The sequence below is a fragment of the Antedon mediterranea genome, chromosome 6, assembly GCF_964355755.1.
Source record: "Antedon mediterranea chromosome 6, ecAntMedi1.1, whole genome shotgun sequence".
In the NCBI taxonomy this organism is placed as follows: domain Eukaryota; kingdom Metazoa; phylum Echinodermata; class Crinoidea; order Comatulida; family Antedonidae; genus Antedon; species Antedon mediterranea.
In genome coordinates, this window is record NC_092675.1 from 7,246,011 (window position 1) to 7,272,684 (window position 26,674).

At 32.3% G+C, this 26,674-nt stretch overlaps 1 protein-coding gene and 1 long non-coding RNA gene across 3 annotated transcripts in view; both read left to right on the plus strand.

Moving 5' to 3' along the window:
* The first annotated feature begins 1,229 nt into the window (after nucleotides 1–1,229).
* Nucleotides 1,230–26,674, plus strand: part of LOC140051708 (trissin receptor-like) — a 62,786-nt gene continuing 37,341 nt past the window's right edge. The window contains exons 1-2 of one of the 2 annotated variants that reach the window (XM_072097001.1): nucleotides 1,230–1,272; nucleotides 3,389–3,519. The gene's annotated coding sequence lies outside the window, so the exon portion shown is untranslated. Of the gene's footprint in view, nucleotides 1,273–3,191; nucleotides 3,520–26,674 lie in introns of those variants that run through there. The other variant, XM_072097002.1, reaches the window with a different exon arrangement.
* Nucleotides 9,098–12,064, plus strand: LOC140051393 (uncharacterized). The gene is made up of 4 exons (XR_011845513.1): nucleotides 9,098–9,541; nucleotides 10,154–10,311; nucleotides 10,689–10,773; nucleotides 11,331–12,064. It is a non-coding gene; the product is annotated as an uncharacterized lncRNA (long non-coding RNA).

Below are 26,674 nucleotides of genomic sequence, written 5' to 3' on the forward strand. Positions count from 1 at the left end.
GCACAAACGCTAAAATACGGTGGTAAAAGGGTTTTTTCTTTCATTTAAAAAAAAATTACAATATAATAAGTAAACTGTAAACACACCGATTTGAAACTGTAATAGCAATACATTATACCATGGAGGAAAAAGTAAATTTATTTTTTTTTATTTATTTTTTCCTCCATGATTATACCGAGTCAGTTTAGCATAGATTCAGCATAATCATGGAGGAAAAAATAAATAAAAAATAATAAATTAATGTTTTCCTCCATGGCATAATCAATTACCAATTATAGTTATTATCAATGCTACGGTATTTCTTAAATTTTGAAAGATATTGTCCCTCAAAACATGAACAAAAAAAAATCAAACTTTGAATAAGCCATTTTGAAAACGTTGATAAAGTTATTCAATTTTGGCAAAAATAATGAACAAAACTCACTCTCGATTAAAAAACACCAATAAACAGTTAGGCCTAAGCTCTACATTTAACCAAAACCCATATTAGATCTATGTGACACATTAAAATAGCCTATTCAACTTTTTTTTTTAAAGGAAGACAATCGGAATCTTTAATATTAGGCACATTAAATGCACATTTCATATGTCCATCTATTCACCAAATTACGATTTTTTTAAATATTAATTCAAAAATGTATTTATTTAGCTAAATTCAGGGTACATTGCACCTTCAGCATTTGTTTTATTATTGGCACAATGATGTTTGTTTTTCAATAACGTAAAAAAAAAATGCCGCACACTCAGGACAATGCTTATTTTGTGTAGCCTATTGATAGGCCCCAGAAGTGGAATAGTTTCGTTTCTGTGTCGAAAAGATCATGGAATGCAATCATTTGAATGAATTCTCTCAGCCACATCACATAATCTATAAATTGTGAATGTAAGGCTTAATTTCAATAAAATCCATTAATGCATTTTTATTATTTCCACTACATCCTTTAAATAACCTGGATTTTCGGAGTCATATTTTATTTTTAGGAACGAATGTTATAGTAGAAGTTGACGATGACGTGTTAAAACAATGATAGTCGGAATCATAATTATAGAATATATAACTCTTATTATGAAAATCAAAAATAAACAGAGAGCGCCCCCACAATGTATCTATTGACAATGTAAACTATAAGATAAGAGATTAGCGCCATCAATAATATTTGTTTATTGTTTTTTAAAAGGGGGCTTCCTCAAGCAGGTCAGTGTTAGTTTAGTAACCAAGTTAAAATTATACATTATACCAGTTGACATCATGATAGGATTTCTTCAGAAAATGTAAGCATAATGTAGTTTTTTTAATTGTTATTAATTATGTGACGTCTATGAACACTCAGCCAATGGCGTGTGAGCAGTAATTTAATTTCGTAATTAGGATCCGTGTAGTCACACTCTGTCATGATAACAATTATGATTGTACAGACATGTCTGTTATTTATTTCATAGAAAGACAATGCGAATAATTAGGCCCGGTATAATTACATAGCAGACTTAATTAATTTTACAATTGGTACTATACTACCATAGAGATACTCACTCTATGGCAGACTAACACGTCTGATTCTCAGACTACACATGGACAATTTATCTCATGGATGATACTGAATAACTCAGTTTCTTACATAAAATTCAGGATATTAAAATACATTTCAAACACGCGATCCCTTTGGTACCCCTCCAGAGACACCTTATTAAGGGCACATTTTCCCATGAGGCAAGGTTTCAGCAAACCCTATTCAGCTCAAATCTCAATGTTTGATACTATCACTTGCAGTGCAGGAAAAAATCATCGGTACATTGAGTATAATAGGCCTATAAAGGTTTGTAAAATCATGATACCTTGTTTGCATTAAGTTCCGTTTAACCCGGTGTGACACCATAAATAAACTTCAGGATGTCAATTTGTTTGTTCACGTCCGTAATTCTACTTACAGAAAAGAATCGTGAGAACAACATGACTTGAATTACAATAAAACAGGATAAAATAACACACTACATTACAGGGTCTATATGAATGAAATGGAACACTCCAAGATAGAGATTCTGTTGTTGTATTATCAGTAATTACTTACTCACTTCATTTGTACGAACGTAACATAAGCCTATTCAACAATAACCAAGGCAGGCAACTATAGGAAAATTCACAAAATATTTAATTTTATTTATTTTGTTTTCTTATTTAAAGGAAAAGTACATTGATAAAATGTTTTACATTTAAACATTTATTTGTCATTTTATAATTGAAAATTATTGATTGAAATTGAACTACAAATAACCTATTCAACGTCTGATTTAATTAATCTTCATTTTTCATGTTTTTGGGGGACAATATATCTTTAATAAAATACAATTTTTAATTATAAATTGTTACATGATAAAAATCCTCATCTTATTATAGAAATACGAAAAAGTCCTCCTTTTTTTTAAGGCATTATTTCACAAATCTCGTTCTCACCGCTATCAAATAAGTTATTGCAAAGATGATTTTATAATAACATTTAATAAATGTAATAATACGTATATATAGTCGTTATAGTCCGTCACAGATTAGGCCATACAGGACTCATTCAATTTTGCCATAACCAGATAATTTTATTTTCACTTCTGACGAAATGTCCTTCTATATATAAAACACCATTAACACAAATTTGTTTTTCCTTGCCTTGACCTACGAAGACCTTTATCGGTTCCATCTTCTTTTTCTTTTCTCCACTATCTGGTTTGACCTATTTTACAGTAGCTAATATAGGCATATTGCGGATATCCGTAGTTTGCCAATTTTTTCTTTCTTATCAATTTTTTTGTGCGTTTTAGTAACATATGGATAATTCTAGATTTTTTAATATTAAGATTGGTTAGTTTGCATTGAATATTATAATACAATATAGTACAAATGCATGCAACTTTAATGTAGGCCTATGATTGAATTATACTATGGTGACGTCGATACTCAAATTTAAAAAAGGAAATTGTGTATAGTGAATCCTACAGAAGGTCCGAAATTAAATAAATTATTTAACAAAGAGTGTACTTTTTAGTTGACCGTAGATTCTTTCTATCAAAGGCCTTTTCCATCGCTAAGATTGTATAAATTCTAAGAATGTATTAATTATCAATTTAGCGATCCAAGGTGGTCAAAAATATTGTTGACCAAAGGGCAGTGTGAATTGATGAGGAATTGTTGGTGGCGTATATCGCAATCATGTCTATTCGAGCCGCGGTAGTCACGCTCCAATGCCCATTCTGCGTGGTGATTTTCTGGTATTATACCGTGGAATTCAATCACTTATATACGCGTTCTTTCATTACCTTAACATCAATAGCAATTCCATTACCGGCGATCAACATCATAATAGTTATTTATATCACTATTTTTGTATATACTTGTTGTTAGAAGAAAATGATACACCCAATACTGGTACACCCGAAGATACTAGGCCTTCAACGACGTTAGAGAAGAGGGTCAAATTCCATCATTGAATTTTTTAATATCAAGATTTATACCTTCATCGCAAGTTATACTCCGTAAGTAGTTGAACATTAATTGCTTTTATTTTAATTGTTAATATAATTTGAAATTTAATCTACCCTTCGAATGGAAATTAATTATTCATAGCAGGAGGGTTAAACCGAAATATTGAACACCAGTTTTAGTTATGAATATTAATAATTTTAGGTAACATTAATATATTCCGCATAATGCTATTATCATGTAATAAATATTTTGATGCACAATTAAAATCGAGCCTAGCCCTATAGACATTTAAGGTAATGCCGGATGAAATTGAAACATAAATTTCTGAGACTGATGAGATGATGGAATACAAAATGCATACGATAAATATGGGCCTAAGAATTCAAACAAATAACGGAAAGATCCTTTAAATTGATTGCCTTAAAAATGTATTTAAAGCATAATATTTAAAACTTAATCAGATCATACACTGTAAAAATAGTGTTTTAAATATGTATTTTGTACTCACTTTTTCCACACGTTAAGCCTTAAATATGTTTAGGAAGATGTTCTAAATGATACATTCTAAACATGTAGTCTGTATCCAACTCAAAACATCGGTGACGTGTTAATTGTATGTGGAGCAATATAAAGACACGTTTAGGTTTAAAACGTGTTTAATTTTGCCAAGTGGGAAACTTTTTCCCGCCACAGTAAAATCAAAGTTAAACACGTACCTAAACATGTAACTCGTGTTTAAAAGCTAAACGTGTGGAAAAAGTGGGTACAAAATAGGTGTTTAAGATCTAAACACTATTTTCAAAGACATAATGAAGAATAATATTAGAGGGCCTACTTAAAAACCATACTATATTAACTGGTCAACATAACGGAACTGGTATAAAATCATAGTAGTATAGTTAGACTTTCTTCACTGATGTTATTGTGATTATGCGCATTTAATGACACCGAATAAATTTATTTTAAATCCGAAGCCTAATGATACTCTAATGGATGACTTTAAGCCTACTATTTTTATAATATTAAATCATTTTAACAGACTGAGAGTATGGTGAGCTAATTAGCTGTCATTTATTCGAAAATAAAGATAGGTTAAGTAATACTGTATGACGTTACATGACCTTACCGCCACCCCGCCCCACCTCATATTCATATTAAAATTAACACATTATATTAAACTAGGTATAGTATAGGTAGCCAACACATGATTGTTTGTCAATTTAAACATAGAAAAATAGTGATAAAATGAAATATTTCTTAAGTTGTACATACGCCTACATAGGTATTTATAAAGCAGGCTTGTAGTTTGAGTATGTACACGGCCCCGGGTCGAAGAGCAAGGCCTAGTTGTTTATTTTGGGCCTTCGTCTGGGAGTAAGTGAGTTTACCAATCTCAATTATTGACATTTAGGCCTAAGCGTGGTTCCCACTTGCGGCGCAACGTTAAACAACGCTACGACGTATTGACGCAAAGTGCTGTATTGCGTAATCACAAGTGGGAACCGACGACGCAACAGTGCTGCAAACATCACAGGTTTGATTTCACGCAGGCGGGAGAAAACACAATTATCGGAAGGGCATTTTTTTACGTTGCGTAGGTTGCGTTACGTTGCGTCGCTAGTGGGAACCAAGCGTTAGATGTTTCATCGTGCTTGGTCAATTACTTGCAGTGGCCGGTTACGATCTTGCGTTGCGTCAAAATGGGATTCGAGATTTAACATCAAGTTTAATTAATTTGAATTGAACACCGGGTTCAACACCCAGTTCATGTAATTTCATTCATTCACCTTTTTATTTCGGAATACCATGGTGACATAATAGGCCTATATCCATAGCAAAAGAGAGAAAAACCATTCTTAATCTAAGAGCTCATGAACAAAAACAAAAATATATATATATATAGTCAATGCAACAAGTCATTCCATTGTATGTGCATTCTTGACACATTAAGAACGTGCCGATTAATGGCCATGATCAAAGAATGGAAGAAACAATTCTTTAATTATCTTGATATATGTAAAAACACATTATACGGCAGAGAAAAACATTTTAATGCGGGCTTACATAATTTCACTTAGTATTTTGATAATTTCAAAATAGGTTTACTGTGTTAGCACTAATGAATTCTAATACATTACAAAGCCGAGACTCCAAACGCATTTTAAAGACATTGAAGATTAGATGCATCAAGAAATTACACGAAAATCTCGTAACTATATTTTTTTTAAATCATCAGGTGCTTAAAATCATTATCATTGCATCGTTAATATAATCCTTTATTATATCATTTTCATCATTATTATTATTAATATTTTAATATGTTTGCATCATCATTATGTATCATTGTTGTAGTTTTAACCATTTGTTTCCAAGCTAGATGAGACGTTGTTCTTTTTTACCTCTGATTGAAACATTGGAATAAAAATAAATATAGGACGAGAATCACGTATAATTCGTCAAAGTGACGAATTAAAATATTTTTAGATTTTTGAAGACCTGTAAGTAACTCCATCATGTTCATTCATTTTGCGAATGCGGGAACATTCGACACAGTTTGATTGACACAATTTGATGAATTCTAGGTCCACACAGCAAAATTTGAAATTCTAAGCAAGAAAAAAAAATCTTGTTTTAAGAAAAAATTCTTAAAATAAGTATTTTTTTTCTTGTCAAGATTTAAAATTACTTAAAACAAGAAATAATTTTCTAGAAAAGACACATTTTCTTAAATTAAGTTTTGCAATATTCTTGAAAATGCTTATTACAAGAAATATTTTACTTAAAATAAGAAGTCAATATCATTCTCTTCTTATTAAGAATAGTTTTGCTTAAAACAAGATTTGAAAATACTTAATTTGAAAAGTATTTTACTTAAAATAAGAAATCTATATTATATTTATCCCTATCAAGAATAATTTTTCTTAAATCAAGATTGATGAATTATAAAAATTACTTAAAACAATAAATATTTTTCTAGGTAAGACAAAGTTTCTTAAATTAGGTTTCGCAATAGTCTTGAAAATACTTGTTTTGAGAAATATTTTACTTAAAATAAGAAGTCAATTTCACACTACCCTTATCAAGATTATTTTTACTTGAATCAAGATTCGCAATATTCTTGAAAATGCTTATTACAAGAAATATTTTACTTAAAATAAGAAGTCAATATCATTCTCTTCTTATTAAGAATAGTTTTGCTTAAAACAAGATTTGAAAATACTTAATTTGAAAAGTATTTTACTTAAAATAAGAAATCAATATTATATTTATCCCTATCAAGAATAATTTTTCTTAAATCAAGATTGATGAATTCTAAAAATTACTTAAAACAATAAATATTTTTCTAGGTAAGACAAAGTTTCTTAAATTAGGTTTCGCAATATTCTTAAAAATACTTATTTTGAGAAATGTTTTACTTAAAATAAGAAGTCAATATCATACTATCTTATCAAGACTATTTTTGCTTAAATTGAGATTCGCAATATTTTAAAAAATACTTATTTTGAGAAATGTTTTACTTAAAATAAGAAGTCAATATCATACTATCTTATCAAGACTATTTTTACTTGAATCAAGATTCGCAATATTCTTAAACATACTTATTTCGAGAAATGTTTTACTTAAAATAAGAAGTCAATATCATACTATCTTATCAAGACTATTTTTGCTTAAATTGAGATTCGCAATATTTTAAAAAATACTTATTTTGAAAAATGTTTTACTTAAAATAAGAAGTCAATATCATACTATCCTATCAAGACTATTTTTGCTTGAATTCAGATTCGCAATATTCTGATTTTGAGAAATGTTTTACTTAAAATAAGAAGTCAATATCATACTATCTTATCAAGACTATTTTTACTTGAATCAAGATTCGCAATATTCTTTAAAATACTTATTTTGAGAAATGTTTTACTTAAAATAAGAAGTCAATATCATACTATCTTATCAAGACTATTTTTGCTTAAATTGAGATTCGCAATATTTTAAAAAATACTTATTTTGAGAAATGTTTTACTTAAGATAAGAAGTCAATATCATACTATATCCTATCAAGACTATTTTTGCTTGAATTGAAGTCAATTCTATTTTAATATTCTGAAAAATACTTATTTTGAGAAATGTTTTACTTAAAATAGATTGTCATCCTTATATTCACACAACGGTAGAGCAGTTAGCACTTCAGTTTCAACTGATGAAAGAATCTGGGTAATCAAACTGTTTGTGCTTTGAATAATCGATTGCACTGCAACCTAAAGAAAATAATATTGATTTAATATTTTTTATATTCAAGTTTTAATATGTTTAAAAACTAAGTTGTGCTTTAGTTGGGGAGCTATGCAGCCTAACAAAAAAAATGTTATTTGTAACAATGAAATTGGTCACAAAAAAATGCAACATAATTTTAAAGCAAAATGGCTTACCTGTGGAATCTTGTTTCTCTCCTTTAATTTTAGTAGAAAGAAATCAGCATTTTTTATAATATTATCTGCTTGTTAATCATCTCTAGTTAGTAGGCCTTCTTGCTGAGCATCAACAAGATAATTAATATTAAACAATCAATAACAGTATAACAATACTAGAATTATCACTACTACTATCGTCAGTTGATAAATCATCCCCGTTATAATAGTTTTTTTCTTCATTAACTTCGTCAGTCTCCTAGTCTAGGCCTAGTTCTACTTCATCCTCAATTGGCATCCTCGTTTTCTCCAGGCATACTTATATACTGATGTTTCCATCGTCAACTGCAGGAGGTTGCCGATTGTTATACTCGTCCTTAAAATGGCGTCTTATGACAGGGATATGACCGGTTGGGCCGCCGACAAGTTGAGCCGCCGGTAATTTCTATGAAACGTCCAGTGCGTCTTTTACGACATTTCGCGTAGTGATAGAGGGGTTTCCTAGTACATAAGTTCATGGTCTTTAGGTTTATTGTGTCATGAAAATAAATAATATATATAATTACATACTACAATTTTGTTGGTTTGAACCGCCATAACAACACAGCAAAGGAAAGTAGTCATATTTAATAATTTAATTGTTTTTAATCTTTCAAGGTAAAAATGCAGTGCACTCCATAATATTTTTCTCGCGTAAAATCACGTTGTCTCTCAGGACTAATAGAGTATTGATACTCTTCAAATGAGGTTAAATAATTATTATTTTTTATCTACTATCTTTTAATATCATATTTTATTGAATTTTACAATGTTAATACACAGAATATTTTACTAAAAAACGGTGATTTTATGCAATTATTTTACCGAAAAATGGAGTAGGCCTAGTTCATACAACTGCCGCCTAAGGGGGCAACATGTTTACGTCATTTTTGGCTAAAAACGATCACTTTCGGTCATGTTTTAGGCCTTATATTTTGGAATCTACAAACAAGTCAGATATTCATAATTATTTCTCTTTAATTATAATATTTAATAATATATATTAAAAACCGTGATATATAAACTTTGGAATATACATCGTTATATCTAATAATTAATATAAATAGAACTTCTATTAAATAGAAACGAGCACCGGCGAAAGTAAGCATTTGGCGTTTCATAGAAAATAACGTTTTTCTGGCGGCGGCTCAACTTGTCGGCGGCTCAACTTGGCCTAATCCTTATGACATGCTTGTAAAACGAATTGTAAATTCCAAAGCTTGCCGGGCAGCGAACCACCAATTCCACATGTTACTCGAAAATTCGGAGTATTTCCATGAATTGAATTATAATGCCTTAGCAAATAGGGTAGCAAATACTGTACCTACTTCAGTTTACTGGCACCAACTTATCGCTTTTTTTCGGACTGCAACAAACATGTGTCATTATTATTGTCTGTCGTATTACTGTTGGTCCAGACGTTTTATAGATTTGCTTTAACCACCATGGAGGTTTATACCTCCATGCTTTAACGTTGAGCAGTATAATGACCTTATACATTCTGGGTAAAAGGCCAGCGATAAATTTTTGGTTATAGTTGAAAAACAACACTGTGTGTGGTCGATGACCTAGCTCCCGGCGGGATCATGGCCAACGGTTTTTTAAAGTAATCATTCAAAATCTAGAGTTTGTAAGTAAAAGACACCTTTCATCGTAATTTATATATTAAATGCTTCAATAGGCCTAGTAAGATTAGTCTAATATAATGTCGAAGGAAGACGCTAATAATTATATTTTAATCTGCCAGCAGTCTAGGCCTAGCCTAGGCTCCTTCCTAGTTAGTAATACTGTAGGCCTGGAACTAGTAGGTCTAGGATAGCCTACTATGCCTGTATTGACGGACAGGTGTATAGGTTTAGCTTAGCATTTTAGTTCAGACATTGACAGAGGGGACAAATATTGTCGGACCTATTTCAGCTAGGTATAAGGAAGGCCTAATAATAGATAATACAATTATAATGTAACAGTTATTTTGCAATGTAGCCATGAAATATCTACGAAGGATTATATTATATACACATATTCCAATGAGAAATATAATGACATTTAAAAACACTTCTTTATATTTAATTAATTGTACACACTAAGTAATCCCCGAAGTGATCACATCGATATTGAAACTTAATGTTTTTAACTCTAAATTTTAAAAAAAACATACTAAAAAAACAAACAAAAAACATACGTACTGCATAACTAAAATTGTTATATTAAATTTCTTTTTTTATCTTAAATTATTTGTTAGGTAATTGAAGAAGTTCGAAGGATACTAATTATTACTAGGCAAAGAGGAATGAAATACAAAAGAAAGCTTTTTAAAAAAGTGCTTAGCAAATTTTTCCAAAGAAGAGAATAATATAGTTTATTTTGGTATTTTAAAGAGAAACACCAGTCCTCCATCTGGTAAGTACAGTGTATGTTTTTGTACTTTTATCTATTCATAAATATTTTTATAATGGACCAATGGTAGTGAGGAAAATACGTGTACATATTGTGTACGTATTTTTAACAGCTTGGTTCGACTCAAGCTAGTGTCATGCACTCCTCCCTTTGACAACTAAAATTAAATAAATGACTTATGAATATTAATTTTTGACATATTAATGCTCTCCTGGCCAGCCCACCCTTTCCCCTTCCTTTTACATTGACCACCTACAAAACTGTAGACTACATTATTAAAAATTTGAGCTACAGTATATTAAGTTTATGTCCATACATTATTCCACTCATTTAAATAAATTTATATAATATAATGTTTTCAATTTGTTATTTTTGGTTAGTTTCAAAGATAACCCATATGTTGTCAAATCTGTCAAACATATTTGTTGGGAAAAACTCATCAAAAAAAGTCTGCGGACCTTGAAGGTATTTAGTGTTTTTTAAAATTTAAAATACAAGTAACATTATGTACATTAAAAAAAAATATCTTAAAGTGTTTTTTTAAAATCAAATTTATCTTAGCTTAAAATTCGAGGTATATACTATGTTTACAATAATTTATTAAAATCAAACAATTAAACAAAATTTACATTTAATTGTATGATTGTTATTATAAACATTGATACAGAATAAAAACATCAATCAGGATTGATTAGGATTGTCTTCCTAAATAGTAATATTAAAAATAAATTTAGACCCTAATAATTTAACTAAAAATAATAGATACAGCCAGGCCTGTCTTTGGGATCGGTATAAACAGGGCAAAGTTTGTGATTAAAAAGTTCAAATGCATATTCCACCCACCCTTATGTCTTATAATGTAAAATTATTCTTACCACCGTTCTAATATTGCGTCATGTTTTTGTGTTTACCGCCCCAGATATAGGACTCTAAAACCACACCGTACCCAATTAGTTGATGATGTTACACATATTTTAAATACAGTAATAACTAAAACTATATTAATCTCTTTTCATTTTTAGGAACATGAATAAAGATCCAGAATCCTGGTCTTCACGCCGATCAGGTAATATGCCGGTATTGCTTTTGGACACAGAAATGGCCTACATTAAAGTTTAGCAAACAATTCTAACTACAAAGAAAGCAAAATTAGATGAGGCTCTAGTTACTCTCCTCTCCACTTTTTACCTTCTGGATTTCGATTATCCAAAATGAAAAGAAGTAAGCCTCACTATCCTTTAACAGTTAGTGATTTGTGATGAAAACACACCTGTACACTTGACAAAGGCTGTTGAATCATCATTAGTATACATTAATAAATTTAAAGACACCTAATAGTTTAAAGCCCAGGTGCGGGAGAAGAATTTTACGAAATTTGTATTTTACCATTTTAATGTTTTTAAGTTTTCTTTTGATGGCATTTTATTATTAATAAAAACAAGTTTGTTTTAAAGAAGTTATATATATTATTGTACCTAATGTCATGTAAATTGTAGTTCTTAATGAAAATAACAGTATTGTTAATATTATGTTTTATAACATTCTTGAATTTATTTGTTTAAGTAAAATATTACTTAAAATGAGTATTCATTTATCGTTCTTAAAATAAATTTTTAGTGATTTATATTTTATAGAATTCTTGTTTCAAGCAATTTTTTTCCCAATATAAGTAAGAATTTACGAATTTTAATTTGATAGAATTCTTGTTTCAAGCAATACTTTTCTTAAAATAAGTAAACATTTACTGGTTTTTATTTGATAGACTTCTTGTTTACTTATTTTAAAAAAAGTTTTGCTTGAAACAAGAATTCTACAAATAAAAATCGGAATATTCTTACTTATTTTAAGAAATATATTGCTTGAAACAAGAAAACTAAAAATATAAATCGGAATATTCTTACTTATTTTAAGAAAAATATTGCTTAAAACAAGAATTCTAAAAAATACAAACCGGAATATTCTTACTTATTTTAAGAAAAATATTGCTTGAAACAAGAATTCTACAAATAAAAATCGGAATATTCTTACTTATTTTAAGAAATATATTGCTTGAAACAAGAATTCAAAAAATACAAATCGGAATATTCTTACTTATTTTAAGAAAAATATTGCTTGAAACAAGAATTCAAAAAATACAAATCGGAATATTCTTACTTATTTTAAGAAAAATATTGCTTGAAACAAGAATTCAAAAAATACAAATCGGAATATTCTTACTTATTTTAAGAAATATATTGCTTGAAACAAGAATATTAAAATTAAAAATCGGAATATTCTTACTTATTTTAAGAAAAATATTGCTTAAAACAAGAATTCTAAAAAATACAAATCGGAATATTCTTACTTATTTTAAGAAAAATATTGCTTGAAACAAGAATTCTACAAATAAAAATCGGAATATTCTTACTTATTTTAAGAAATATTTTGCTTGAAACAAGAATTCAAAAAATACAAATCGGAATATTCTTACTTATTTTAAGAAAAAAATTGCTTGAAACAAGAATTCAAAAAATACAAATCGGAATATTCTTACTTATTTTAAGAAAAATATTGCTTGAAACAAGAATTCAAAAAATACAAATCGGAATATTCTTACTTATTTTAAGAAAAATATTGCTTGAAACAAGAATTCAAAAAATAAAAATCGGAATATTCTTACTTATTTTAAGAAATATCTTGCTTGAAACAAGAATTCAAAAAAATACAAATCGGAATATTCTTACTTATTTTAAGAAATATATTGCTTGAAACAAGAATTCTATAAACTACAAATCGGAATATTCTTACTTATTTTAAGAAATATCTTGCTTGAAACAAGAATTCAAAAAAATACAAATCGGAATATTCTTACTTATTTTAAGAAATATATTGCTTGAAACAAGAATTCTATAAAATACAAATCGGAATATTCTTACTTATTTTAAGAAATATATTGCTTGAAACAAGAATTCAAAAAAATACAAATCGGAATATTCTTACTTATTTTAAGAAAAATATTGCTTGAAACAAGAATTCTATTTTAAAAAATCGATAAATTGTTACTTATTTTAAGGCAGATACTGCTTAAAACAAGAATGAAAAAAGCAATTAAATTCTTGGTAAGAATATTGTTCTTAAAGTATTATTTCTTGGTAAGAATAATTTTCTTGATAAGAATTTGTGTGATTCTTGTTAAGAATTTTACGATTCTTGGTAAGCCAAAAAGTATTGAAATACGGACAAGTCAAAATTTACTTGTTTCAAGAAATATTTTGCTTGAAACAAGTTTTTTTTTTCTTAAAACAAGAATCAGAATTTTGCTGTGCAGGCGGCGACCAATAACGCTATAAACTTAACTGTTGCTTTTTTTGTATATATAAACTTGTCTGTCAATAAAATTCAATCAATTCAGGTTCCAAATCTAATATTAGATTTAACATTATATATATTTATATATAAGCCCAATAAAACAATTATAATTATATACACTGGGCGTAAGCCTAACTTTCATATTGGTAAAATGATTTGCTCTGCTCGTTCTGTGTGCGTCTGTGAACTTTTGCGACCAATTTACACAGACGAGCGGTAACGGTAAGCGGAAAACCGCATAGCTTGTCCCACGTGGAATCTAGTATTTGAGTGGAAACCGCCAGTCCGCTTCGCGCTTTGTATAAAGAATGCAACGCAGCGACGTATTGACGGAAAGTGGGAACCGACGGCGCAATAGTGCTGCAAACATCGTAGGTTTGATTTCACGCAGGCGGGGGCAAACACAATGATTGGAAGGGTATTTTCTTACGTCGCGTAGATTGTGCTACGTTGCGTCGCTAGTGGGTACCAAGCTTAAACTGGCATAAGGAACAACATAGATTAAATTTGTTATTAGCGTTCGTCTGTGTAAATTGGTCTTTATTCGCTGTAGGCTTACTTTTAATTTGATGGCCCGTTTGCTTTTTACGTGATACACCAGACGAGTTATGTTGTACATACAAACAAATGAATAAAATCAATAGTCTAGTCCATGGACCATTGTGTTTTTATAGACATGGACTATAATGTTTCGCTTTGACTACGCGTGCAAATGGATCTTATGTTTCGTAAGCATAACCATTGTCATTTTCAATGTATTTGCGTATGTGACATTATAGTCAAACGACATCACCAAGAAGGGTGATTACGGAAAATAATATTTATATTATTGTATCCCATACCAACGTGACACATGGAAGTTCTATTGAAAATTACGACCAATTTTTGCGCAGTTTGAAAGTCTAGACGATTAATGTCACGTGTGAGCTTCTCCACGCGTAATAAACAAAACCCAAGTTTCATTTGGGAAAATAACGGTTAACATAGAAATGGCCTAGTTCCAAGAATAGTTCATTGGCGTAGTACAGTACATTAAAGTCAAATGCAAGATTATTAGTTTATCACATCCATTTCCCGGTGGCTGATAATAATAAAAGGACTTTAACCCAATGAATCGAATTTAATTTATAGCACTATTTGCCTATCAGTCAATTGTGTAGGCCTATCGATAATTTTTGGTTTCGATTCCATTGTATAACTTTCTTACACATCAAGCATATGAGCTGACTAATTGAACACGCAGTCTATTATGATATATATAATATAATAACTAAATTCAATGTTAACATTTGAACTGAGCTACGCCGTCACCTCTCTTCAACCTCTTTCTTCAATGCCGAAATTAAAGCTCTGTAGTTGCGTTGGCCTCCCGTCGTCATCTGCAGATTTTCATTTTTCGTGGTAGGCCTACTTATTGTTTGAATATTTATTTTAGTATACTGCAGGAGGGTGTGTTTGTCAAAAGTTCAAAATCAGGAATATTACGTTCTTTTCGACTGTAGAATTAACCGTATTTAGGGATGGAGGATGATGGCAAAATAGAGGATTGCATTTTTTGATGATGATAAATAATTAAGAAAAATCTGAAAATGATGATGACAATAGCGGTATAGATGTAGGTACATGTATCCCTCTTGAACTCAAACTATTCAACTGAAGTATGTACATCGGTTCATGTAACTGATCACCCGTATGTTAAACATACGATAATCTTGATTTGTGTGCGATAAGTATGGCGGTGGGGGTAAGTGCAGACCTACGCGTATCAAGCCCGCACGCGACCGCCTCACAAGAATCTAGTTGTTGATAATAATTGTTTTTTAGTGTGATTAATTATAATAATGATGTTTTTATGACGCTTAATGCTGAATGCATTAATCACATAGAATTGAGGCTAAGACTAGCTAATGGTGAATACTGAAACGGCGATAGATTTAATAGTGAGGTGATTATGTCGCGTATGTTTTTATACGCAAATATTGTAAACAACAAGAAATACGATAGAGTTTGTCGTGGAGGGTTGATTAAACATAATCCGGCATACAACTCTTGATTTACCTCAGGGGAAAATAAACATAAAGGTATCATTATGGACACGCACGTTCAGCCTCATAGATATTTGAATAATGTTGTTTAGGCCTAACACAATAAAATAATGCGAATAAAGTGAAGAATAGCTCGATTCTTAAAATACCAACCCCTCTCAATATTTACTGTTACAAAGTAAATAGTTACCATTTGCGCTTGTCATGTATAATGATACATAGGCCTAAGAACCAGCCGAATAATGTCTGTTTGTTTCAATTGAAAAGGATTCTGCCTATATAAACATATTTAGATTATGTAATATATTTTTATATCACATTAATGAACAGAGTTTCATTAGCTTCGTTGATGTGGTTAAAAGGCTTGCTAATTATTATTATTCCCATGGTTTAGGTTCAAGTATTGGTTTGTGACAGTACCAGGATATGGACCTCATATAACAAAATGTAGTTCATACTAGTTTCTAGATGACTTATGATATTCAGTTAGAATCTATCTACTGGCAGCTTCAGTGTTTAGAAAGTATGGCTTTGCTTTATCCACGGTACTGAGATTTAAAACAAAATGTTAGATGCTATGTTTCTAATCCGTGTAAAATTCTCCCCAAACACGTCCGGATTATACCTTAAAATGCCATCAAACCAGTAAAATTCGTTGAATATTTTGCTATTGGTATCTTATATTGTTTTATTGCAATCATTATTGCGATTGGATATAAAAAATAAAAATACACAGAATGGTTAAAAGATTAAAACATTAAAGATAAAAAGTTACACAAAACATATTACTGGGTCACATAAAAAATATGCAGTACATAAACAACATCAACATATTTAAAACAGAGATGGAGGTGAGCACCGACAAAAGAAATAAAGATTTTCTACCATTGGTTGAAAACTCTAAAGTTGGTGATGAATTTCTTCGCTCTTTCAGTCTTTTATGGACGTCTGATGGACATAGCAGGAGGGAGGGGTAGTTTATTCGGTGCTCACTTTTTCCAATTTTGTTAAAAATATATTTTTCAGAGAGAATAGTCGGTCTTTATGCGAATTTAATCCAAGAGATATGAGAGCATCTTCATGGCAATCCACGGAGGATACATTTCATAGCTCTTTTTGTTAATGCTTTCAAGTATTGTTGTTGCATGATATTGATCAAGATAAGCAACATACGCAACGTAAGAAAATGCCCTTCCAATATGGCCTCCTGCGTGAAATCAAACCTTAGATGTTTGCAGCAATGTTGCGTCGTCGGTTCCCACTTGTGATTACGCAATACAGTACTTTGCGTCGATACGTTGCTGCGTTGCGTTCTAGTGGGAAACACGTTTAAGTGCCTGTAAACCAGAGTGGACTGGCGTACCGATCTAATAACAGTAGATAAATAAGGCCCTATACATTGCTGCAGTCGCGTGCGCAAATTTGAGTTAGTGATTACCGACCGACCGACCGACCGATCGACATAGTGAGCTATTCAGAGTCGCGTTGCACGCGACTGAAATGAAGCAATGCAGCAATGTAATGATATTATAATATAATATCTTATAATGGATATTACAACAACCACCCAATTTCATTGTAAATGAAAAACTGATATATACTCATAATGATAATGAATATCAATACAGTACTTTGCGTCGATACGTTGCTGCGTTGCGTTCTAGTGGGAAACACGTTTAAGTGCCTGTACACCAGAGTGGACTGGCGTACCGATCTATAACAGTTAGATAAATAAGGCCATATAAATGGCTGCAGTCGCGTGCGCAAATTTGAGTTAGTGTTTACCGACCGACCGACATAGTGAGCTACCGTATTAAGAGTCGCGTTGCACGCGAATAAAATGGAGCAATGCAGTGACATCTAGGCCATGTAATGATATTATAATATAATATCTTATAATGGATATTACGACAACCACCCAATTTCATTGTAAATGAAAAACTGTAATATGCTCATAATGATAATGATGTGGTTATTTCAATGATGAAGTATGAATAATAAATATGGTCAATACATTTGTTTTGATTAAGATAAAACTCGTTGTTGTTGCTGTTTTCATTGTGCCAAAACAGATTCTAAACAAAATCTTCACATATTGATCGTAAAAGTTATGTCGCGCAAACAATTACTCATAGTTGCCGAAGGCGCAACCAATTCGCAAATATCTATGTTAATATTTTATAGAGAGTATTTTAGAAAATGGTAGTAATTATGATATTGCATGACAACGTGACTAGGCCTAATATAGGCTACTCCTACTATTCGTACTGATAATATTCAATTGTAAATGTATCGTCTGGGGACAATAGTATTTTGATGAGAAACAAGCACGTAATAAAAATGAGTTTAAAGATTTTCCACACAAGAAGATTCTGTCAATGTGTCTATTGTTTCACTTGTCTGTTATTGTATCGTTTATTTTAGCATGTGATGAGATCTACAACTCAAACTCAGTGTTGCGGAAGCTTTCAATTCACCTGCGTGTCTCTGTACTCGCCTCATTAAATCCAGTTCAAATCGTTGCAATGAAAAACGCTTATTTAATTATGAAGGATTTATTATAATACACAGAACCAATCTACTATCAATATCTTATTGTCGTTTGATAGATTCTCAAAATCTTATATCCTACATGAAAATGAATACGGTACATTACGCTTCGTCTATCGTTAACAACGTCTAGTGCCGATACTGTTATATAATTTTTCTGGATAGATAGACCTACTGTTATTTTCATCAATTGACGTCAACAAAAGTTGCATGCACGTAGGCCCTATATTGTTATATTGCAGTTAAATATGAAAAACGCAAAGGAAGAGGATTTGAATGGAATAATTGAGGATTTAGTAGAATTAGCGTCCACGTTGGCCAGTTTTGTAATTTCTTCATTTCTTTTATGTTATCTTAATTAGGATGAATTTTCTAGATCTAGATATTAGGCTATTTGATTGATGCAGAATTTAGGAATTTTTAAAAAGTAATCTTAAACCAGCGTCCAATACGTAAACAGTGAGTCATCTTCCTATTATAGTCAATTTTACCTATCCGTTTCGGTGATTGGTTAAAATTACTAAAGCTTGGTTCCCACTAGGACGTAACTCAAGGACGTAAACGCAACGCACGCGTTTTAACCAATGACAAGCGAAGTTATAGACAGTAAAGTGTGGTTCCCACTTAGTGACGCAACACAAGGACGTAACGCAACGCAAGTGAATTGACCAATCACAAGCGATGGCTTATTCGCTTGTGCATTGGTTAAAACGCTTGCTTTGCGTTTACGTCCTTGCGTTACGTTCTAGTGGGAACCAAGCTTTAGCAATCACAAGCGAATAAGCCATCGCTTGTGATTAGTCAATTCACTTGCGTTGCGTTACGTCCTTGTGTTGCGTCGCTAGTGGGAACCACGCTACTTTGTGCATAACGTGTGTGTTGCGTCGTCTTTCTAGTGGACAAAGATTCAAAATTCTGTTGTCGAGTCGTTAACGTTTGGAGAATTGGTTATATTAAAGACATTATTACTTTACTTAGTGCATGTACACCGTGGTATTTTCATATTAAACAAAATTAATTGTGTGTGTACTATAAAGTAGTGACTGGTAGCCACTTTCAGAATAGTATATAAAACTATTAACCGTTCATAGTAAAGTATTCAAAATTAATAACATTTCAAAATTGGAGCCGTGCGGAAAATTGTTAACAGTTCAAACTAGGTATAATTGCAATAGGCATAATTAACAGAATGACGGGTTGCTAAGAAATGTCACTAAACTCATTAGATCGAGTAAGCAATTGAGCGTTAAGCAAGGAAAGTACTGATGTCTCGTAAAATCATTTTCAAGAGAAAATATCAACATTGCGAATTTTGTTTATTGATCTTTAGCTAAAAATAAGTCCAAAGAAAGAGATGACTTGCTTAATCGCAGTTTTGGCGCTATTTAGAAATCATCGTGAGTAGTACTCGCAACAAACACTTACCATTGGTTAATCGATTAATATCCATATCCACGCGCCATCCATCGTAAGCGTGCTATTGGTTTTGACTCTTACTATACGTGCTTAAACGTAAATGATCATACATCATAGTATACCACTAAATCTTATCTGGAGACGTTCTGTTAATGCTAATATCTATAATTTTAAACAAAAATTGTACAGAAATAACTCCTTCGTGTTGTTGGAATTAAATAAAATTCAAAAGATGATTAGAAAACTATAACAATGTATGCGGTATACTTGGTTATCTATATGCAAATCATTTTTTTAAAGAGATTTTAACTTTAAAAAAAATGTAATTCAGGTAGTCTAATCTTGAATTTACAGGCTGATCGAATTGGGTGAATCCCACAATACAACTAATTTTTTTGATTCTCATTTTTGATTTCTTATTATTTGATTATTATTTTCAGGAATGAGAAAAAAACAACTGCAAAAATATAGCAAATGAAACAATAGGCCTATAGCAGATTTATTTGGAAGTTTATATATATTTTCATAAATGAGACTACACCATCATCGATGCTACTATTCTTTTATATCATGAAATAAATGAGTTAAACAAACCCAACAATTGCTGGTCTCCTTAATTTCTTGAATGCAAACCAAGTTTGCGCAATTGTCATAATAATTGTGTATACTAATCATACTTACTGCGCATGTGTCTTTTTTTTCTTTTTACCGAACGCAAAATAAAATTCGAGAGTCCACCCGATGAAATATAGCTGTAGGAACATATCTTGTTAATACACTGGACAGCACCACATGTATGTAAATTATCGAATATGTTTGAGTTTTTTTTTCTACGGAAGTGATTAACTTTATTAAAACTATATACAGAATAACCTATTCAAAGTCTGAATTAATTAATCTTCATTTTTCATGTTTTTGGGGGACAATACATCTTTAAACTTAAATTTACCGTAATAAAAAAAAAGTTTGAGTTATTATATTTCAAAAGTGCTGTTGTACATTAGCTGTATAAGGTACTGTATGTTTTTCATCTCTAAAATATTTGGTAATAACAAACTTCTAAAGTATATCAAAGCTCGTTTAATTTGCTCATTGAATTCAAACTGCGATCAAACAATTATAGGCATATACAATGTCGCTTAGATAGTAAAGAAGGCCTGCTTATTAAATGACAGGGGATCAAAGCGTTAATTTCCCTGGGAGCATCATAATAAACGTGTCAAACGAAACACCAGTAGGCCTAGAATTAAATTAACTTTAATGCGATCATCTTACCAAACTGCTCTGTTTGGAACGTTACATTTTACAACCTGCGCCAAGGGCCATGGTTTATTTTAAAAAGAAGATCACAAACTGAGAGTGTATACATCTGTGGATACTAATGTAACGGGTCATTGTAACCAATGGTATGTCGTTTATTTAAATTGAATATTAGACAATTAATGCCTCACAGTTATACCTTACATTCATAATGGAAGAATACAATATAGAACCCCTCCTGTGGGACACCCGGACATTACCTACATAATTATATGGGGAAACTTTCCCTTCAACGAATAATGAGCAGAGGACAATTTGAATTGGTTATGTATGATTTTTGCTAACGCAATTTTTGTTCGGACGCAACATGCATGGAGTGCGTATGAAGATCAGCAGTTGTCTGTTTTTAATACATTTTTAATGTTTTATCAATCAGGAAGTGTAGACGATGGTTCTCGGTATGATAATGGGTCGGGGTCGGGTAAAAGGGTTTTAAAAGGACGTTATGGCCTGCGCGTTTTCGGTCTGTTAAAAAGGTTTTAGAAGGACGTTCTCATTGTACGTATTTTCTCGGTTATCCTTATTGAAATGCTTGATATTCTTAAAACTAAAAACTAAAAACACAGTGTCTTAGATTTCTAATAACATTTAAAAGTATAGTGTTGTTTGGTAGGGCCCTTATAGAGCTAGTGGTCCGAGGTGGGAAGGCGAATTTCATTTGAGGGAGGTGCTTATTCGAGAGATACGTTGTTTTAGTTTTAATAATATGGTAACATTTATAATCAAATAAAATCCACTAGTAGATATTAAAAGTGGTAAAAAAAGAATAACAAATGCTTGGTCATTGTAGATAACAGTCTGATAAATTCTACTACAAATAATCAATACCACACTGTAAATGAATGTACTTTAATTTCAATAATTTGTTTATGAAAACAGACAGTGGAGATAATGTAAACATTACTTGTTGTATGTATCTTATGTTTATGTAAACAAATTATTTCGGAAATAAAATAAATTAATCCAAAACATGATTTGGTATATGTACACGATGCAATAATTGGCACACAATACTTCGATTGTTGTTTAATAAAAGGAACTCTATTTCAAGAGTTTATTAATATTACCACTGTCCACCAGCAATGTGTAATTACAGCAAGATACAGTATATTAAAATAATGATGATAATAATAATTAAGTTTATCAAGCGTACATAATGATAATGATCTCTAAATTGATTTTTATTAGTGTACACGTGTATGTTGTAAAGCTATTATGCCAGCAAATATTAATTTGACGGTAAAGGTATACTTAATAAAGCGTGGTTCCCACTAGCGACGCAACGCAAGGACGTAACGCAACGTAAGTGAATTGACCAATCACAAGTGATGGCTTATTCGCTTGTGATTGCTAACTGTCTATAACTTCGCTTGTCATTGGTTAAAACGCTTGCGTTGCGTTTACGTCCTTGCGTTACGTTCTAGTGGGAACCAAGCTTAATAGAACGTAACGTATTGGATTTTTGTCAGTCGCCCGACGACCTTAGCTCAGTGTGGCTGATTTAAAGATTAGTTTTATTTATTTATTTATTTATTTTATGTCTTTAGGCAATGTGGCCAAAGATTACCAATAGTGAATTAATCACTGTCCTATCAGATAGGTGGTAATCCCCCTGATACAGGGGCTATTTTGTGAACCAGTTCACCGGGGTACCCCCTACTCTTTTCGAATAATGAACTGGGTTCTTTAAAGTGCACACATGTTATAACTGTGTACACTGGACCTACGGTTTATAGTCCTTATCCGAGAGAAACTTGTTCCACCACCAGAACTTGGAGCGAGTCGGCCTCGAACCCTTGCCGATGTTGTTGGCTCTTTAGGTACGGTAAACGGCACCCCTGCCTTAACCGCTCGGCCATTTGACGTTTTCATTTGGACCCAACGCACATGACGTAGTAAGTTAACCAATCACATCGTGTCGTGATTGGTCAAATTACTTGCGATGCGCTTACGTCTATGCTTTGCCTCTATGTTTTACAATTTAATGTGAGAAATTTTATTGTCCAAAATAATACTCGTGCTGATACCTCCTTTATATCATCTACTTTAATTTGTCGGGATGCCAAGAGGCAGGTCTGTTGCTGTGAATTAATTCATAGTAGTGTATTAATGGACAAACTCATAAACATGGCTTGAAATTTTACTTTTGAAAACAATAGGCTTAACGTCCGCCACACAATTTAATAGGTTAGCGGGATGATTTAGACTTAATTAAATTTAGGCCTGTTTTCATATCAGGGAATTTTATTCGCCCCTGGTCATAATTATGTACATACGTATGGAATGAAATAATGTATACTGTAGGCTCGAAGGTATGAATAATGAACTATAGGCCTATTACACTAAGATATTAGAGCAAATAATTAATTCATGGATACACGAATATACACGACATAATATTGTTAATTGGACTTTGTATTTTTCACCCGGTTCCTGAAGGTGTCGCCAGGTAGAATGTGACTGACGATTGATAGTCAGGGAGATGTTCCTGTTAAATCGTGGTTCCCACTAGCGACGCAACGCAAGGACGTAACGCAACGCAAGTGAATTGACCAATCACAAGCGATGGCTTATTCGCTTGTGATTGCTAACTGTCTATAACTTCGCTTGTCATTGGTTAAAACGCTTGCGTTGCGTTTACGTCCTTGCGTTACGTTCTAGTGGGAACCAAGCTTTAGCGTGGTTCTCACTAGCGACGCAACGTAAAGCTGATTTTCCACTAGGCGAATTTGTTAGCGCGAATCGAAAGCGTCAGCTTATACGCATGCGTATTCATGTTTCCATCTTCCAAATCCCTATCTACGCATGCGTATAACCTGACGCATTCGATTCGCTCGAACAAATTCGCCTAGTGGAAAATCGGCTTTACGCAACCTACGCAACGTAAGAAAATGCCCTTCCAATAATTGTGTTTTCCCCCGTCTGCATGAAATCAAATGTTTGCGGCACTATTGCGTCGTCGGTTCCCACTTGTGATTACACAATACAACACTTTGCGTCAATACGTCGCTGCGTTGCGTTACGTTGCGTCGCTAGAGGGAACCATGCTTTCGGAATAGCCAGGCTATGTGGTCTGCTGTTTTATTTTTACATCTCATGTACATGTATCTAGAAACGGGTCTTGCTATTAAGGTACTTTTAATATATGTTTCATACATCGCTCCATACATTCACACATGGTCTATACATGGACCTAGTGACATCTAACATTGATCTACCTATAGACAACTGCAGAATCGGGTGTGTTTTTTCTGATTTGTGTGTTTTAACTGTAGTGAAATATTATTTTAAAAAGAAAAAGAAATCATGTGGATTTGTCATGTCATACGATAAGGCCCACAACATTGTAATTAAGTTCACTGAACAGCATAGTGTAGATTTGTTAATTAATATGTTCATATATACAGTAAACAATAGCAGTATGTTCTAATGACAGATTCAATAATGGACACTCCATCATCGTAAAGAAGCTAAATTGCCAATTGACATTACTGTTATGAATGTTGTATATGTTTGTAAAGTAGATAAAGCATGGTTCCCACTAGAACGCAATATATTTACGCAAAGAGCCGTAAGAATATAGTGCACGTCGTATATAAATGTGATCGGAGAAAATTCTGTTTAGGTATGGACAATTGGAACATTACAGCCGCATTACATTAATGATTGATAATGATATTCAAAAACAATTAAAACGTCTAGAAAGGTTGTAATTGATGAGGAATGAGATTAAAAGTGTTTCATTACGACGTCATAAAATCACTTTACCGGAGACCACGGTGCCAAAGTTAACACTCCAATCACAACGCGATGAAACTATCGCTCGTGGTTCACTTGAGTTGCACGATGAAATCCGTCACTATTATACTGTGCCTAGTGGGATCCCAGGTTGTTTCCTATTATAAGCTTGGTTCAAGCGTGGTTCCCATCACTAGCGACGCAACCTTCGCAACGTAAGAAAATGCCCTTCCGATAATGGTGTTTGCCCCCGCCTGCGTGAAATCAAACCTGCGACTTTGCAGCAATGTTGCGCCGTCGGTTTTCCACTTGTGATTACGCAATACAGCACGTTGCGTCAATACGTCGATATGTCGCTGCGTTACGTTGCGTTCTGATGGGAACCACGCTTCAGACGCAGCGGAATGAGGTAGACGCAACGCAAACGACTTAAATATTGATAAATGGCAGTTCAAATAATCCATCGCTTGTTGATTGGTCAACGAATCATTTACGTTGCACTTACATCCTTGCGTTGCGTCGCTAGTGGGACCCAAGCATAATGCTCAACGCAAGGACGTACTCGCAACGCACAGTGGTCGGATCAATCTACCTGCGTTTCTCCTTGCATTTTGTCCTAGTGGGAACCACCCTTAACTGAGTAAACATGACTGGTTAATTATTGTAGACCTATTTAATACACCGGTCATTTGATATACGTCATGCGTTCCGTCCATGCTTTACCGAGGAAGTAGACTGAAACTTAATGAACGGTAAACGCTTGGTTTATTTTTCGGAGAATTCAGTTATTTATATTAAACACTAAAACCAGATGAAATTATTTACACATAATGGTTGTTTAAATGTGTTTATTGTTTTCCTGAATTGGACAACGAACTTTATTTTTGTAAAGAAAAACTTAAATCAATTTATTCATAAAGATTGAGTATTTGTAGTCAATAACTTTTTATTCCTTCTTGATACACAATGTCTCTGCCATTATATTTATATCATCTACACACATATAAACTTATACCCAATGCACCGGTAACAAAATAGCAGGTTTATCACGTACAGCCAGACTCTTTTTTAGATGACTTGCAATAATATTTCAGACTCTATCTAGTGAAAACTACAGAATCGGGTGAAAGTAGTATGTTTTGTAAGTAATGCAGGTCGTTTTAAACTTATGCTGGTGGGTTTTTGAGAATTCACCTTTTGGGGGAAAAAAGGCAATACAGGGTAGACAGGAAGCATGAAGGTATATATGTAGGAAGTATGATGAATCAATTTGGAATGATGATTGTAAAACGCTGATTATTGTCAACGTTAAGCGTGGTTCCCACTAGCGACGTAACGTAAAGCAAACGACGCAACGTAAGAAAATGCCCTTCAAATCATTGTCTTTGCCCCCGCCTGCGTGAAATCAAACCTGCGATTTTTGCAGCATTATTGCGTCGTCGGTTCCCACTTGTGATTACGCAATACATTACTTTGCGTCAATACGTCGCTGCGTTGCGTTCTATGGGAACCACGCTTTAGACATGGTACCGTACACAAACATCGGAAAGAGCATTTCATTATAGTAAATATTTTAGCAAATTATAAATATATAATTTCGTATAACGTAGAAAAGGGTATAAGGTATTTACCGGTAATTATATTATGGTGAACAGTGCATACATTATAGTTATATTGCGTTAATTAGGGCGTTGATTAAAGATTCGGGTTGACAGTATCCGTCACCAATACCCTAATTAACGCACCCTATCTACAATATTTATCCCCACTTTTGCGAATAAGGCCGATGAACTCATTTTATTGAATGATTATAAATAAATTGGCGAGCAACACTCGTATAATTAATTACTTTGACACTATAACTTTTAACTAACTAGTATTAATGGCCATTTTGTTAATTGATTTTGGGGATAATAAGAGGATGAGGTCAATAAGTAGGTCAACAAAAA